Genomic DNA, 17,370 nt, shown 5'->3' with positions numbered 1-17,370 from the left:
CTAAAGATAGATTTCAAGTGGTGGAATGACTGGTTCAAAGTATATAAAATGCTTAAGATTCATTGCATACGGGTATATTGACAACTTGCTTTCATCAAAGGTTGCGCCAATTTACATTTCTATCAACACTCTGTAAGAATGGTACTTCAATTCACCGTCACTAAAATGATGATTAGTCTTTTTTTTGTTAACCTTGGCCAGTTTGGTGGTAAAAAAAAGATTATCTCGTCATTGTTCCATTTGAAACTAGGCATGTCTGCATGCGTTTATAAGCCGTGTGAAATTTTTCTTTTGTGAATTGTTCATACCCCTTGCACCTTTGTCTACCAGAGTGTTAGTTATCTCTTAATGATTTGTATAAGCTCTTTTATGGCCTACTTTGCTCTCCTTTTTTAGAAACATGTTGATAATCCTTAGTGTTTGTATTTCTGTAATTTTAGAATCACCTAGTCCTTGTGGAACATGGATGATTTAAACAGTCAGCTTCATGAAAATCTCTATGTAATTTTGTTTGGAATTGCATAGGATCCAGTATAAAGCTTGGGAGAATTGTCTTTTTGGCAATATTGGATCTTCCTATCCATTAATATAGTTAATGTCTCCATTTATTTGGATCATCTTTAATATTTCTCAATCAAGTTTCAAAATCTTCATAAAATCCTACATATCTTTTAGTTACGTGTACTTTTTTGTTATGGCAGTCGTATTTTTTAAAAGTTACATTTTCTTTTTATTGCAGTTTTATAGAAGGGAAAGAGAAATATAGAGAGGTATATAGGTATTTATATAAAAATATATAGAGGTGTATGGGTGTGTTTATATATATGGGGGATATATAGATTAAAACTGGCAAAGATTAAAAAAAGATTAACATCATTTTAGTGATGGTGAATTGAAGTAACCATTCTTACAGAGTGTTGATAGAAACGTAAATTGGTGCAAACTTTGATGGAAGCAAGTTGTCAATATACCCATATGCAATGAATCTTAAGCATTTTATATACTTTGAACCAGTAATTCCACCTCTTAAAATATATCTTTAGAAAATAATGCAGGTAAATTCAAAGAATTGTATATTGCTCTTTGTCCAGAAACCTTGTTCAGTAGTTTTTATTTCAATCATTTGTAGATTATTTTAGGATTTTCTATGGAGAAATCAAGTCAATTCTCATTATTGACAGTTTTGCATCTTTTTAGTCTTTACACATTTTATCTATTTTTTTCTTCGTGACAAAATTAACTAGCACTTCCACATTTTATCTGTTTTTTTCTTCGTGACAAAATTAACTAGCACTTCCATTACAATGTTAAATACAACTTAGGTTGGCACATAGCATAGCTACTGGCCCTGCCTGATCACAGCCCAGCCTACAGCCCTGCCCAACTACAGAGCATATCCTGCAGCCCCACTCAAGCCGCAAGCCCACTAGTCACTCAGTGGACTACAGAGCAAAGCCAGTGGCCTCACCCAGAAGGGAAACACAGCCAGTGACCCTGCCTAATCACAGGGCATAGTTTATGGATCTGCCTGAATGCATAGCCTAGCTTGTGGCCCTGTACAACTGCAGAGCACAACCCGAGGGCCTGTCTGAGTGCAGAGCCTAGCCTGTGGCCCTGCCCAGTTGTAGAGTCCAGCCAGTGGCACTGCCCAGCCAGGGAGCTTAGCTTGCAATGACATCTGACCAGAAGTGATTGCAGAGCTCAGTCAACATCCCCATCTAGCCTCAGAGTACAGCCTGAGGCCCTGCCTGAATGCAGAGCCAATCAGCAGCCCTGCCTGATCACAGAGCCTAGCCAGCACACTCACCTGACCTCAGAAGATGGGCAGTGGCCCTACCCAACTAGAGAACCCAGCATCAAGGCATCTGTCTTTGGATGCTACCAGCTGGCCTGAGAGCATCCCCAGGCTAGACTCACTGAAGAAGGTCTGTCCCTGCCAAAGTGAACCTGTAAGATCTGAAAAAGGCAGCTCCCTCCTGAAATGTGCAGCCCCCAGTGAAAGGATAAAAGGATAATGAAGAATAAGGGAAGCATGACATCAAAGGAAATGAATAAAGCTCTAATAACTGACCTTAAATAAATGGAGATCTAAGAACTCACTGATAAAGAATTCAGAATAATCCTCTTAAAGAAGTTCAGTGAACTGCAAAAAAAAAAAAAAACACAGATTACTATATAAAATTAGGAAAACAATATGTATACAAAATGAGAAGTAGAACAAAGAAGTAGAAACCTTAAAAAATTAAGTCAGAAATTGTAGAGATCAAGAATACCATGACTGAATTGAAAATTTGAATACAGTGCTTCAGTGGCAGACTCAGTCAAAGCAGAAGAGACAGTGAACTCAAAGGTCACTTGAAATTGTCCAGTCAGAGAGCAAAAAGAAAAAAGAATGAAAAACAGTGCAGAAAACCATAGGATTTATAGGATACCATCAAGTGAAACAATATACTCATTACTGGAATCCTAGAAGGAGAAGATAGAAACAAAGGGACAGAAAGTCTATTTAAAGTAATAATTGCTGAAAACTTCTCAAATTTTGGGAAAGAAATGGACATACAGATTCATGAGGCCCAAAAGTTTTCAAATATGTTGAACTCAAAAAGGTCTACACCAAGACACATAATAATTACATTGTCAAAAGTCAAGGACAGAATTTCAAAAGCAGAAAAGTGACTCATCACATACAAGGGAGCCACATAAAGCTGTCAGCAGATATCTCGCAAACCAGGAGAGAGTGAGATGATACATTCAAAACACTGGGAAAAAAAAAAAACCTGCCAACCAAGAATATACCAAGCAAAGCAGTTCTTCAGAAATGAAAGAAAGAGTTAAAGATTTTCTGAAACAAACAAAAGCTGAGGGAGTTCATCACCATTTTAACTGCCTTATAAGATATGCTAAAAGGAGTTCTTCATGCTAAATGAAAGGATACTAATAAAGAACGTGAAACATATGAATGTGTAAAACTCATCAGTAAAGGTAAATATATAGTCAATGTCAGAATTGTCTCATATTATAATAGTGGTGCATAAATGACTTTCAACTCTGGTATAAAAGTTTAAAAACAAACATTAGAAGTAAGTATGAATACAATAATGTGGTATTGGATACACAATATAAAAAATATGTAAATTGTAACATCAGTAACCTAAAATGTGAAGGGAGGAAGAAGTAAAAGTGTAGAGCTTTTCTATACAATGGAAGTTAAGTTGCATTTGACAAAATTCAATATCCTTCATGATAAAAACTCTCAACAAATTGTGTATAGAAGGAATATACCTCAACATATATGAAAGGCCGCATCTGAAAAGTCCACAGCTAACATCATACTCAACAGTGAGAAGCTGAAAGCTTTTCCTCTAACATCACTAACAGGACAAAGGTGCCCGTTCTTACCACTTCTATTCAGCATAATACTGAAGTCCTGACCAGAGCAATTAGGCAAAAACAAGAAATAAAAGGCATCCAAACTGGAAAGGAAGAGGTAAAATTGTCTCTGTTTGCATATGACATAGTCTTATATGGAGAAAACCCTCAGGGCTCTACCAAAAAACTGTTAGAACTTATAAATTATTCAGTACAGTTGCAGGATACAAAGTCAACATACAAAAATAAGTTATACATTCCACTATATATATATGTATATGATATTAAAAAAAACTTAGGTTGACAAGCATCCTTGATTGATTAACAATCAGCTAATCAATTAAGGAAATTCCCTTCTATTCCTGGTTTGTTAATATTATTTCCCAAGGATAGATATTGGATTTGATAGAATAATTTTTAGCATTTGTTGAGATACAAATAATTATTTGATTTCTTTAATATGTTAGTATGCCAAGTTAATATTTTATATATATATATAATTTATATTCTTTTTATATACCAATAAGCCAATCCTTCATTCCTGGGATAAATCTAATAAGTGAGTCTACTCTGTTAATTATCCTTCTTTTATTTTCATCTTCTGATTTTGAATGAAAATTGTATCCACTTCTTAAAGTGAATGGAATAGCATTCTGTATTTTCTATTCCCTTAGAATTCGTGTAGGATTTGAATTATCTTTCTCTTAAGTGTTTAGATAAAGTCATCTGTATAACTGGCTAGATCTGGCATTTTCCTCATGCTAAAATTTTTAAGTACTAAGTTTTTCCATAATTTTTTTTCCATAATTTTTTTTATACAGGATATTATGGGAGTACAAACATTTTGGTTACATGCAATGCATTTGCCCAACCCATGCTAGGGCTATAAGCATGTTCCTCCCCCATACAGTGTGTTCCACTTCCATTAGTTATGGGTTTACCCCCCATCCTCCTCCAACTGGCACCCAATGAGTATTACTACCATGTGAACTCTGTAATGTTGGTCAGTTGGTACCAATTTGATGGCGAGTACATGTGGTGCATGTACATGACTGGTGCATGTTTTTCCATCCTCATTTTTCAATAATTTTAAGACAATTCTGGATTTCTAGTTTTCTTGAATTAATTTTGTTAGTTAATATTTTCATAGGAATTTGTACATTTTGTCTTTTTTTATTTACAGGCATATATTTGTTAATATCTTCTTTTTAATTTATCTTCATGTGTGTTTATTTTTTCCTTTATTCATCATTAATGTTGTTTATTTGTGCCTTTTTTTTTCTTAAACATTCTTGCCAGAGGTTTGTCAGTTTTCTTAGGCTTTTCAAAGTAATAACTTTTGTCTTTGTTGATCTTTAATACTAAATTTTTTTTAATTTCTATTATTTCTGCTCTTTATTAATTTTCTTCTACTTTCTTTGAGTTTGTTCTATTCTTACTCTTTAATGGGGTAACAAATGCATTAATTTGCATTTTTCTTATATAAACATTTATTTAGAAGTATTGATTTTCCCTCTAAGTTACAGTTGTCCTGCACCCAATAAGTTTTGATAGACAGTATTTCTATTATCATTGACTATTAAATATTTTTAAATTTTCATTATGATTTCTTTGACCCAAAAAGTATTTAGAAGCATGCTGAGTACATTGAGTATGTGTTTTATTTCTCAGTGCAAGGGTGATCTTTGGTTATCTTTTTATTAATGAGTTCCAACTTGATTGCATTGTAATCATAGAAAGTTCATTGAAATTTGTGGATATTATTTAAGGCCTTATGTATGGTCAGTTTTCTTAAATATTTTATGTCTTCTTAACAACAGTATTGAAGTATTGAGTAGAGTGTTTTATATATTCTTTAGATCAGGCTTTTTAATTTTGTTCAGATTTTCTATATACTTACTGACTTTTTGTTTATTTCATCTGTCAGTTACTAAAAGAGGTGTGTTAGAAGAGATCATATATTTTGAAGCTCAGTTACTAGGTAAATACAAGTTAAGAATTTTCTCTTTGAGTGAGTTGAACATTTTATCATTAGGCAGTGATACCATTGTCTTTAGTAATGTTTTTGCTTTACAATTTATTTTGTCTAATTTCCATATAACTGCCAGTTTCCCTCTAATTAATGTTTCTCTGGAATATATTTTCAACCTGTTTTAGTTATGTCTCTTGTAAATAACATATAGCTACATTTTGTTATTTCATTCAAGTCCACTTAGCACATTTTTAATTTATTGTGATTATTGATATATTTGAATATATTTCTGTCACCTTATTCTGTATGTTTGTTCCATTTTCTTCTTATGCTTCTCCTCTCACCTCACCTTTTCTTGCCCATTTTTTGATTAATTGCATTTTTGTTTGTCTCATTCTATTTTTTCTTCCACTAATTTGGAAATTATACATTCTCTTTTCTCTTGCTAGTCAGCAGAGAAATGTTAGCATGTATATTTAAGTTTAAGCTCTAGAATTAATTGCTTAAGTTTCTCCTAATATTAATATATATGTTTCTTTCTCTTTTAAATATCTCCTGATAAGGAGGTTCTCCTGATAACAAGGATTCCCTGGGATTTGTAGTATCTACAAAATTGTATTTGATCTGCTCATTCATGCATTTGACAGATGTTTGCCTAGGACCATCTTAAGCTAGACCATATGATTAAAAAGATCAATGAATTTTGGTCTTTGTCCTTAACACCACCCCTTTTATTCTCTCCTGTGGGAGCAATTAGAAAACTACCAAAGATTGCATATCTTTCTTACCATCCTAAAACCATGCTTTCCACCTGGATGGCACATAGTTCCAGTGGTTGCAGGCTTGTACCACTGTTGGCCATGCTTCTCTTGGAACATTGTCTCTGCTGGCGTTTGCTGTCCGTTACTGATAGCAGTTGTCACTCCAGATACCACCATCCATTCCTCCAGGTATGGGAGATGCTTTCTATCAGCAGCCAGTTGTTGCGTTTCTCTCAGCTGATAGTAGACCCCCTTCTGCTGTGCCTGCTTTCCAGTTTTGCTACCTGCCTTTCCACACAAGTTGTTGATGTGAAATGGAGTGAACATCTCTAATTTTATTCCATCTACCTCTCTAGTCTTGATCATTCACATGAGCCCCTGGCTGGTTCATTTCTGCTTTGAATTGCAGTGGTTCCAAGAGATGGGATTACATATCTCACTCCGTCTGCTCAGTTACCTCTTCTTTCACCCTGCCCAGGGCTCATCATTCATCTCCCTCTCTCCCCTGTCACTCCCCACGTCTGGACTTCAGTCAGGCCCGTGCACCTTCTTCTGCAGCTCCTATGCCTTCTCCTCTCCCTTCTGCTTCAGAGCTTTGTCTAAAAGCTCTAATATTTAAAGAAGATCTTGCTGGTAAAAACATCTTCTCAGTCATCAGAGGTCGGGGTGCTCAGGAGGTAAAGTAATAATACTTGGTCTGTATGGGTCTTTATAGCTGTATTGCAATTCAGCACTGCCAGCATTTAGAAACAGTACAAACTTGTCCTGTAAGTCCGATGAGCAGAAAGGAGGAGGAAATGCAGCTGGACAAATAATTTGAAACTGATGGAAAAGTCGTTTGCTGAAAAATCCCCCATGGTTTGCCCACTCTCCTCTGCCCTTTTGAAATTCCTCTGAACGTTAGTTCTGACTGTCAGCACGTAGCCCCGTAATGTTTTCATTTCAATCCTGCCGCTCCTGTGCCGTGGGGAGGTGCCTGATCTGCTACCAGTGCACTCAACACCCTTGTCACTGTGCTCAGGAGCACTGGTGGCACTGGCACTTCTCCCCATGGACGGAGCTGACCAGAATTGCTCCCTCACTGTCATGCCATCCCGTGTTTTGTTTGTGGGGAGTAAATCTTTCGTGGAGTCTTCAGTGGGTTATGCTTTGTTTAGGGTCCTGATGTCCAATTTCCACGTCAGACTTCTTGTTTATAGCTTTGCAGTGAGCTCATTAATATTATTTACCTCTTTAACCATTTTAAAGAGCCTCAGATAGACTGCAGAACGTGGAACTTGATCTATTTTGCACTAAAGTGTTTTAATTTATGTGTTTCGAGTTCTACCTATGACTACTACATGGATCAGATAACTTTAATCCTTTTTTTAAAAAAATGCCAATATTTGATGTCAGTGTTCCCATAAAATAAATAAATGATTCTTCATAATTGCTTTTCCAACGTTTTTCCCGTGTGACTCTTTCCAATAGTTTTCGCTCCAAAATTGTTTGAGTAGTGGCTGTCATGATTCTTGTGAACTGGCAATTATGTCAAGACAATTTAATCAGTGCTTGAGCTGTGCTACCATTGCTCTTGGTAGACCATTTTTCAGAATGACATCCCTCTAAGCACTTGTTAAATAGTTAGGCCTGTAAACTCTCTTCCACAAGTACTCTCGGAAGTACTGTTAGACATGCAGAGGCTTAGAGACGTAGCCCTTTGCACTGCTATCAGTGACAGAACCCCGTTAAGCAAAGTTCAAAAACTTTTGAGCCAGGGTGGATAAGAGGCAGAATTCTCTGTCCTCAGGAAACATTCCTCCAATGTCCTTGTCAAGAGCTTGCATACATAATTAATCAAGGAAGAGCTCACTGGGATTTTGATTGACATCAGACATCATTCCAGCATCACATGTTGAAGGATCACGAGCGAGGTTTTACCCTAATTTATGGGACATGTATGATTAGCCTTCAGCCCACAGTCATTGTAGGAGACGTGTCTCCTGCAACCTGCAACTGGTAGGTGCTGTAAGAAAGTGACTGCATAAAAAAAAAAATAGTACTAGATTTTAAAATTATGATTAAAAGGATTATAAAAATCAAAGCATCCCTTTTTCAGCTCTGTCTGTTTGATTTATGAGGAGGCTAATAAGGGAAACATAAAGACAACGATGGTTCCAAGACTCTCTTGTGTTGAGAGCTTTGCAGGTACGTAAAGGAATTGTTCTGTTGTTTAAGCCAGGCATGAATCAGGTCAGAAAGCCTTAAAATCTCAGGCCATTTCCTGGCGTCCTCATGCTACTGGCCAGGAGGGCACACTCTGCTACGTGGTTTGCCTGCTCGTGAACCTCTCAACCTCCAGATCCTCCTTTAGAAAAAAGGATTTGTGGCCACCACTGTTGGGAGGATATTTTGTGTATACGTCTATGTGTATGCATAAAGATAAAGATAAATGTTTTCACTGTGCTCCAGAACCAGGCCCCTTCATTCCTGATCACTATTGGAGCCATCAAGCCAATGTCTCCGATCGATTCAGTCATTGTACCCCCACCAGTTGTGCTTTCTTTGGTCACATTGAAATATTACTTGCTCCCCTATGCTCGGAATCCCACAGTGCCTAAAGCACTGAGTGGTTATGACCCCTCACCAGTGCACTCCATCCCACCTCTCCTTGTGTCCTTTTTGTTCGGTGACAGAAATCTCTCACTCAAGTCCAGTCACATCCTCATGTTCCCTCACTTCCACGGCTCTGTCTTTGCTGCAGGCGTCACTTGCATCTACTTTGAGCCCATCTCTGGCCTCTTGCTTTGCAAGTCCTTCTGGTCCTACCATGACCAGCTCAGGTCCCACCTTCCTGAAGTCTTCCCTACCCAACCCATCAAGCCCTCACTGATTTCTCCTGTCTCTAAACCTTCACTGCACACTGGAGTCCCCACAGTGTCGTTTAGCCTCTGTTCACTACCGCTCTCTGCCATTTGCTGTCTGCTTCACAAGTGTTCCGACTAGACTGCACCTTGTCCAAGTCGGAGGCCTTCGATTCTTTGCTGTGGTCTCCACAGCACGTGGCGCTATGCTCAACACCTAGTAGGTACGAGGGTTGACCGGACAAGGAGCTCCTTATGAACTGTCTCAGGATAGGTCACTACAGGCTGGTAATGCTGAAGTTTAACAACTGGTCATAACTTCTTGGTTTTGAAAATTTTTAGTACCATGTAGTGGACTTCTTCATGGTGGTAGTAAGAGAAACCAACGTTTGTATCATAATAGCAGCTAACGTTATTGAGCATCAGCCATGCGCCAGGTGCTGAGCTGAGCACGTCTGTGTTATCTCACTCAGGGTCCCCACAGCCTCCCCACTTTAGACACGAGGAAGCTGAGGCTTAGAGAGCTCAGGCTCTCAGCCATGTCACCAAGCTCATGAGGGATACTGGAATTTGAACCCCAGACTCACTCCAGGGCCTGTGCCGTTCTCTGGGTATAATGACAAAGTAGAAGCTCCGTTCCCATCTTCCCTGTACTCTGGGCCCCTGAAACCTGCTGTGTGGAGAACAAGGGAGAACGGTCGGAACAGAGATTCTGTGTACGTCACAGACCAGACCACTTTCTCCTGATCATGAGTGACAGAAATAACACAGTTTGTAGAGATTTGTCACACCATAATCTTTTTTTTTTCCCAATATAAAGAAATGATAGAAATGTTGGAAATTAAGTGTATTGACTATGTGACTGTATGTTGTTGATGTTAGAACTTTCTTTATGTAAAATGGGGTTATTTGTACAACTTGGACTGTAGTGGAAGTCAGACTGAACTAGTGTTGAGTCGGACTGGAGTGTAGACTTGCCCCAGGCAGCGCTGCAAAGCCATTGCAGAAGGCGGCCCCACAAAAGCAAAGTGTATTTTGCCTTTGGTGCTGGCCACCAGAGCAAGGCCATATTGTGCTTAAAACATTGTAATACTTTTTTGCAATAAGTGCAATATGGGTGATCACATAGAGGAGCCATAGAGAAGAGACATTGAAATTGTCTGTCAATGTTCGATATGTAGAAATAAACATAATTCAAAAAGTTAATGTTCACTTACACAAACATACAAACTTTCAGAATCTAATTAAAAATCTTACAGAGTAAAGGCAAAGACAAATGATCAAGATTTTTAAAACCTTGCTTTTGGTGCATGTGTGTGTGTGAGCTTTATGTGTTTCAGTGTGTTTGAAGTTCTCTTGACATAGTGAATTGGAAGAAAAAAAAACTATGGAAAAATACAAGCATGTATACAAAGTAGGATTTTTGTTTCTCAATATATAATATTATTTCATTTCTGTGTCATGAATGGGTGGCGCATACTGTTTCTTTAGGTCTTTTTTAGCCAAACCCTATATAAGCTACTTCTCTATACATGTTGTGCATATCATCTAAGGAACTACCTAAATTGATCTCAAATGGATCTAATGAAAAAGCCATGCCTGGCATGTTTGTAAAAATAATATCTATACAGCAGCCAAAGTTGCTTTACAGTTCTTAGTTGGGGAGCAATGCAAAATATTAAAGCATCTGCTGTCTCGTTGGCTGAACTTTTGTAATATTTTACAGCAGCTAATTTAACTCAGGTGCACAATTCTAATGAAAGAAGTTGTAGGATAAAGAGGTAGAGCCGAAGTGTATATAAATCTTTGGTGTCCTTGTAGATCTGATAAACTGCCATACTTTCCTAAGCTTATGCAAAACAGAAAGTGAAGAAGCATATTGCAGAAAACTAAATTATACATGAAGTCATTAAACCTCACCCTTTGCTTCTGATTGAGGGATTGCTGCAGTCGTCAGTGAGAGCAGAGACAAAATGAAAAAATAAATAAATGAAAGACCCGATCACATTATACATTTCAGCAGAAATGTAATTGCTTAGAAGTTCGTTTGAAGTTCTTGGGGACATGCAAAATTGCATGTAGCTGCTGGAAAGAAGAAAGGGGCCATGGCACGTAGCATCCATGTGAACTCAGAATCTAATTCTCACATGTACAGGGTGCAGGGGGCAAGAAGAGGATCGCCAGGAGTGCTGGTGTACAAATCTGCGTATCCCAGTCCACCCCAAACTCTCCCACCTATTGAAATGTTCACCCTTTGTCTTGACCTGTTTTTCCAGCCAGAGGTGTATTTATGTACATAACATGCACTGTTTACTTGTTTTTCAAAGAGGTTCTGTGACCACCTCTTTGAAAGCGTGTCTGAATTGACAAGTTCTTTAGGAGGGTTGTGAAATCCCCTTTTTCAAAGATTACATATCCTGGAAGATGTTCTCATCTGTCGAGGATGAACTAAATGTGAGCATCTTGAAAGGATGAGGATGCAATAATGCCCTCCCTTAAGGTCGTCTTCCGTGGCTGGGAACGTGAAATGGAAAAGGCATGAAGCATCTGTGCGAGACTTCATAGCACTGAGGCCCGACAGAGCAGGCAGGGCTGGAGAGAGAAGGAAGGCCCTTTTCTGACCCTTAATTAACTGCCAGGACTCTGCAGATTGCTGCTGGCTCTTCAGCATCCCCATATAGCTCTTAATTAATTCTAGCTGCCGGAGGAGCCCACACTGTGTCATTAGTGTTGTAACCCTGCGTAAGGAGCGGGTTAATAGCCACGGTAGGCCCATGGACTGCAGTTCCTTTCATTTGCCGGTGCGTCCTGAAGGGTCTGTCGGTGGGGTGGGTCTGCCTCTGAGAGTGGGTCTGTTTTAATCAGCACATCACAGGCCTGTAGTATGTCTCCCCGCTCAGCGATAATGACACCTCTAAAGAAAATAAAGAATATGAGTGTTCACTATGGAAAGGCTGTTCAGAGAGGCAGAAATTGTTTGTGTGCACCCAGCCATGACTCTGGCCTGCAGAGAAGAACCATACTTCCCTGAGCCAGTTGTTCCTAGCTTCCTGGCACTGCGGTGACATCCCCTAAAGCATTCTGCGCTTGCTTCTACCCTGTGTTCACCAAGCAGCCTTAGCTCAACCACCTGGCTTTCTAGGTAGTGTCACCTCCTGGGGCACAGTGGGCATGCTGAGCACTTGGAAAGGAAATGTCCCCGTTTTAGATCAGTACGACAACATTCAGGTTCTACCTCAGAGTCGCTTTGGCTTAATGTGTGTGCACCGTAACTGGAAACAGTTCTCCCTTGGCGTGCTCATGTGCCTGTTTGCCGGGGCTGCCACGGCAAAGGGCCACAGGCTGGGTGGGCGGCTTAACACACTGACTGCCACACTAGAGAAAAAGTCATTTTCCTTGGGGCCATGGTGTTTTATTATGAAAATAGAATAAAAACTTCAAAAACAAAGTCATCCTTTCTAAGTTAATGAAAAATTTGTCATTTTTTATTTTCTGTGCATGAGTTATATGCAATTAAATTGTTAATATTAATTATAACAATAAGAACATCAACAAGTAAGATTTTCATGAACCAACTGCAGTTACATATGCTTCACGAGGCCCCGGGCTCAAACTAACATGAGTTAAATGCAACTCACATGGCAGTTATTGTGTTAAACAACAGAAATGTTTGTCCTCACAGTCTGGAGGCTAGAAGTCCAAGATCAGGGTGCCAGCAGGGTTGGTTTCCTCTCCTCTCACTTCGGCTTTCAAATGGTCATCTCTGTGCACGCATGTCCCTGGTGTTTCTGTGTGCCCTAATCTCCTCCTCTTAAAGGGACACTGTTCATATTGGATGAGGACTCACCCTAATGACTTCAGTTTAACTTAATTACTTCTTTAAAGGCCTGATCTCCAAATACAATCACATTCTAAGGTACTAGAGGTGAAGACTTAAGACACATGAATTTTAGGGGGGACACAGTTCAGCCCATAATACTAAGGAGAGCATATTTCTCATTCAGAAAGGCTAAGAGATCTTGTAATTTGAGACCCAACCCAGGGGCCTTCCCTGAGAGGTTGAGCTGGGCAGTGTGTCAGCCCCGTTTGCAGGCCCCTTTTATCACAGCTTGAGCTGTCCAAAATGGTAGCTGCTAGCCACATGTGTCTATTTAAATTTAATTAATTTAAATGAAAGTTAAAATCCAGTTCCTTAGTCATCCTAGCCTCATTGCAAATGCTCAGCAGTCACAAGTGGCCTAGTGGCCGTTGTATTGGACAGTGCAGATGGAGAACATTTCTGTCAATGCAGTCATTGCCATTACTGTTCGTGTTCTGGAGGGGCCATGTGCAATAGCTCTGGGAGTCATCAAAGTAGTCCCTGCAGCAAGCACCCTACAGCTGCCTGCTTTGTGCCCAGCCCTGTGCTGCAGAAGTTAAAAATAAGGACATGGGTCCTCTCATCAGGCAACACATAATCTAATTTTGCCAATAAATATAAAATCTTGCATGTCAGATATGTGAAGAAAACTTAAGTGGCATTACTAATAGCTACAATTGAATTTTGGAGGGAAAAAAGAGGAATGTAAACTAGAGAAGAAAATACATGGAAGAGGTACATTTCAGTGAGTTATAATAGATCAACTTGGCAAGGCAGGCGAAGGAAGGGTCCCCCTGCTCGAGGAGCGTGATATCCCACAGAAGCTGGAACATGGCAGGCGTCGAAGACAGCTGTCATCAAGCCCTTTATCTGGGACATACAGGAACATCCATGCTTTCATGCTCTCCTTTTGACTTCTTAGCTTCTCTTGCTCTTTCTCAGCCTTTCCTGTTTATTCATCGGTACCGCCTTGGGCTCCTGCACATCCAGGCAGATCCACAAAGGTCTCCTCTACTCTGCTGTCTTCCCCTAGAACTGTTTAGTTCCTGCCCTCTCCTCCTCCCCCTACAGTAGGATGCTTGTTGCAGGAATTACTTTACCGACTACCAAATCCGTTCAGCAGGCTGTCCTATAGCAACAGACACCCATGCCATCCAAAAGGATGGCTGCTTATGGCTCTTGAGCACCTTCTAAGTGGCTGGGACCCCTGTGGGCTGTTCACGGAGCTTGACTGCTCCGTAAGCTGGGAATCAGCAGCCTCTTTGCCTCAGCCCTTTCAGCAACACTGACCTTTCTCTAGGGGATACAGGAAGCTTTCAGTGACCCTGGGAAATGGTGCCACCTCCCAGTTTGTTCAGTTAGAGGTAGAAGCAAAGTGGGAAAGAGGACACTAAGGGTCGCCTGGAGGAGCCTGCCTGCTGGGGGTCCACAGGAGCATTTAAGAAGGCATCTCCTGACTTGCTGAGTACTGATACTGATGCCGCGATCACTGAGTCAGTGTTGATTATTCAGTATCAGTTACTATTCAATTTAGTAATTTAATTATGTGACATTACAGACTTTTGCAGGCTTTAAATCAAATAAAAGTTATTTTTTCAGGATCTCAGGCTTGATGAAGAGTTCTTAGCCATCACACTAAAAGCACAACCCATAAAAGAAAAAAAGATCAAGAAATTGGACCTCATCAAAATTTAAAACTTTTGCTGTGAAAGAAACTCTTAAGAGGATGAAAAGACAAGCTAAAGAAAGGGGAAAATATTTTGCAACCACATATCTGACAAAGGACTGATATCTAAAAAATACAAAGAACTCTAAAAACTTAGCAAAAATGATCCAATTAGAAAATGGGCAAAGACTTGAAAGAGACTTCACCAAAGAAGATATTTGAATAGAGAATAAACACATCATTAGCCATTAGGATAATGCAAATTGTAACCACAATGAGGTATCATTATACACACATTAGAACAACTAAAACAAAAGTAGGAACAATATCAAATGCTGGTGAGGATGCAGAGAAACTGGATCTCTCATAAACTGCTGGTGGGATTATGAATTGATACCGTCACCGTGGAAAAGAGTCTGGCAGTTCTTAAAACACTCAACATAGATTTACCATATGACCCAGCAGTAGCAGTCCTGCGCACTTATCCCAGAGAAGTGAAAACTTGCATCCCCACAAAACTCTGTAAATAAATATCCCTAACAGCTTTATTTTTAATAGCCAAAAACTGGAGACAGTCAAATTGTTCTTCCGTCAGGGAATAGATAAACAAACTGTAGTACATCCAGACTGAGGAATGTTACTCAGCCATTAAAAGGAGCAAACTATTGCTACATGAAAAAATTTGGATGGATCTGAAGGTCATTGTGCTCAGAAAAAAAGCCAATACTTCATGATTTGATTTATAGAAACTTCTTTAAGTAGTATAGAAATTACAGAGATGAAGAACAGACTAGTGGATGCTGGAGTTCTTGGTGGTAATGGGATACTTCTGCATTTGAGTGGGGTGGTAGCTATAAAAATCTGCACTTGAGATAAAATGGTCTGGAACTATAACCACACTACCAATTTCAGTTTCCTAGTTTACAGTTATGCAAGGTGCAGTCATTGGGGAAAACTGAAGAACACATGGAACTTCTGCATACTATCTTTGCAGCTTCCTGTGACTCTATAATTACTTCAAAATAAGTTTTTAAAAAGCTATTTAATTTCAAAATATTAAGGGGGTACAAATGTTTTAGGTTACATGGATCATTTCTGTAATGCTTAAGTCCTAGCTATAGGTGTACCCATCACCCAGATAATGTCCATAGTACCCATTGGGTTGGTTTATTCCCCCCCCCCCCCCCCGGTTGATTTCCACTGAGACTTACTTCCCTCTGTGCACATGGTATGCTCATTGGTTAGTTCCAATTTAACGGTGAGTACATGTGGTATTTGTTTTTCCATTTTTGTGATACTTAAAAGAATGGTCTCCAGTTCCATCCAGATTGTTGCAAAAGGTATTATTTCATCTTTTTATGGCTGAGTAGTACTCCATGGTGTACATATACCACATTTTATTAATCCATTCACGTACTGATGGGCACTTGGGTTGATTCCACATCTTTACAATTGTGAATTGTGTTGCGATAAACATTTCAGTGCAGGTATCTTTTTGATAAAATGACTTATTTTCCTTTGGATAAATACACAGTAGTGGGATTGCTGGATCAAATGGTAGGTCTACTTTTAGTTCTTTGAGGAATCTCCATACTGTTTTCCATAGAGATTGTACTAATTTGCAGTCCCACCAACAGTGTATAAGCATTCCTTTCTCTCTGCATCTACGCCAGCATCTATTGTTTGTGGACTTTTTAATAAATGTCATTCTAACTGGTGTAAAGTGATACCTAATTGTGATTTTAGTTTGCATTTCCCTGATGATTAGTGATGTTGAGCATTTTTTCATACGTTTATTGGCCATTTGTCTTTCTTCTTTTGAGAAGCTTATGTTCATGTCTTTTGCCCACTTTTTAATAGGGTTGTTTCATTTTTTCTTGCTGATTTGTTTCAGTTCTCTGTAAATTCTGGTTATTAATCCTTTATCAGATGTGTAGCTTGCAAATATTTTCTCCCATTCTGTAGGTTGTCTGTTTGCTCTGTTGATTGTTTCTTTAGATGTGCAGAAGCTTTTTAGTTTAATTTAACCCCATTTTTAAATTTTTGTTGTTGCCATGATTGCCATTGGGTTTGTTCGTTTTTTTTTTTTCATAAATTCTTTGCCGAGGCTTATATCTAGATGAGTTTTTCCTACAATTTTTCTCTAGAATTCTTATGGTTTTATGCCTTAGATCTAAGTCTTTTATCCACCTTGAATTAATTTTTGTGAGTGATGAGAGATAGGGTTTATGTTTCTTCTACATGTGGTTATCTAATTTTCTTTGGTATAATTTAAAATTTATTTCAAAGTTACTGGTTACCAACATTACAATTCCTTAACTCACTGGTGATGATAATGATAAGGTTAACCTTAATTTAAAAAGATGCTGGGGTCTTTTTTCACAAACATAAGTTACAGCTGTAATGAGAAAATGAGTGAAGGATTCATATCAGTTAACAAGCTGACATCCATGAGATATTTGGGGTAAAACACTTAGCACAGAATTTGGAACATAGTGAATGTGTTGTACTGTTATCTTATGTTATTATTAATGTTATCTGTCCTTATTAATACTACTGAATTGATAGTTTATTATGATTTCACTAAAAGAATTCTTACATAATCAAAATCTTTTGAGCCAAACTTTTTCCTTATTATACTTCTTGGCAAAAATTCAAATTCCCTTTCAGGAATTTTCTTTCCTGGAACAACAGTCTCTAGATAGTGTGTGAAAGTTCATTCTGTTTTAGGATGGAGATGGTAATGTGGGTCCTCCGAGGGCATTAGATCTTTGTTGTTTACATTTCAAAATTGACCCTCAAGTTTACTTTCATTTACTTTCATTTCTGTTGCCTTCTCTAAAATGTTTTAAGGCAGTACATCTAATAGCATGAAGCATCTTATTTTTAGTTTAATCTGA

General features: G+C 38.7%; 1 protein-coding gene across 5 annotated transcripts in view; it reads left to right on the top strand.

Annotated features, from left to right (window-relative positions):
- Nucleotides 1-17,370, top strand: part of PTPRM (protein tyrosine phosphatase receptor type M) — a 773,614-nt gene that overhangs the window by 643,472 nt on the left and 112,772 nt on the right. The gene's annotated exons all lie outside the window — the stretch shown is intronic.

The sequence above is a fragment of the Lemur catta genome, chromosome 16, assembly GCF_020740605.2.
Source record: "Lemur catta isolate mLemCat1 chromosome 16, mLemCat1.pri, whole genome shotgun sequence".
Taxonomy (NCBI): domain Eukaryota; kingdom Metazoa; phylum Chordata; class Mammalia; order Primates; family Lemuridae; genus Lemur; species Lemur catta.
This window is presented reverse-complemented; position numbering and strand designations above follow the sequence as displayed.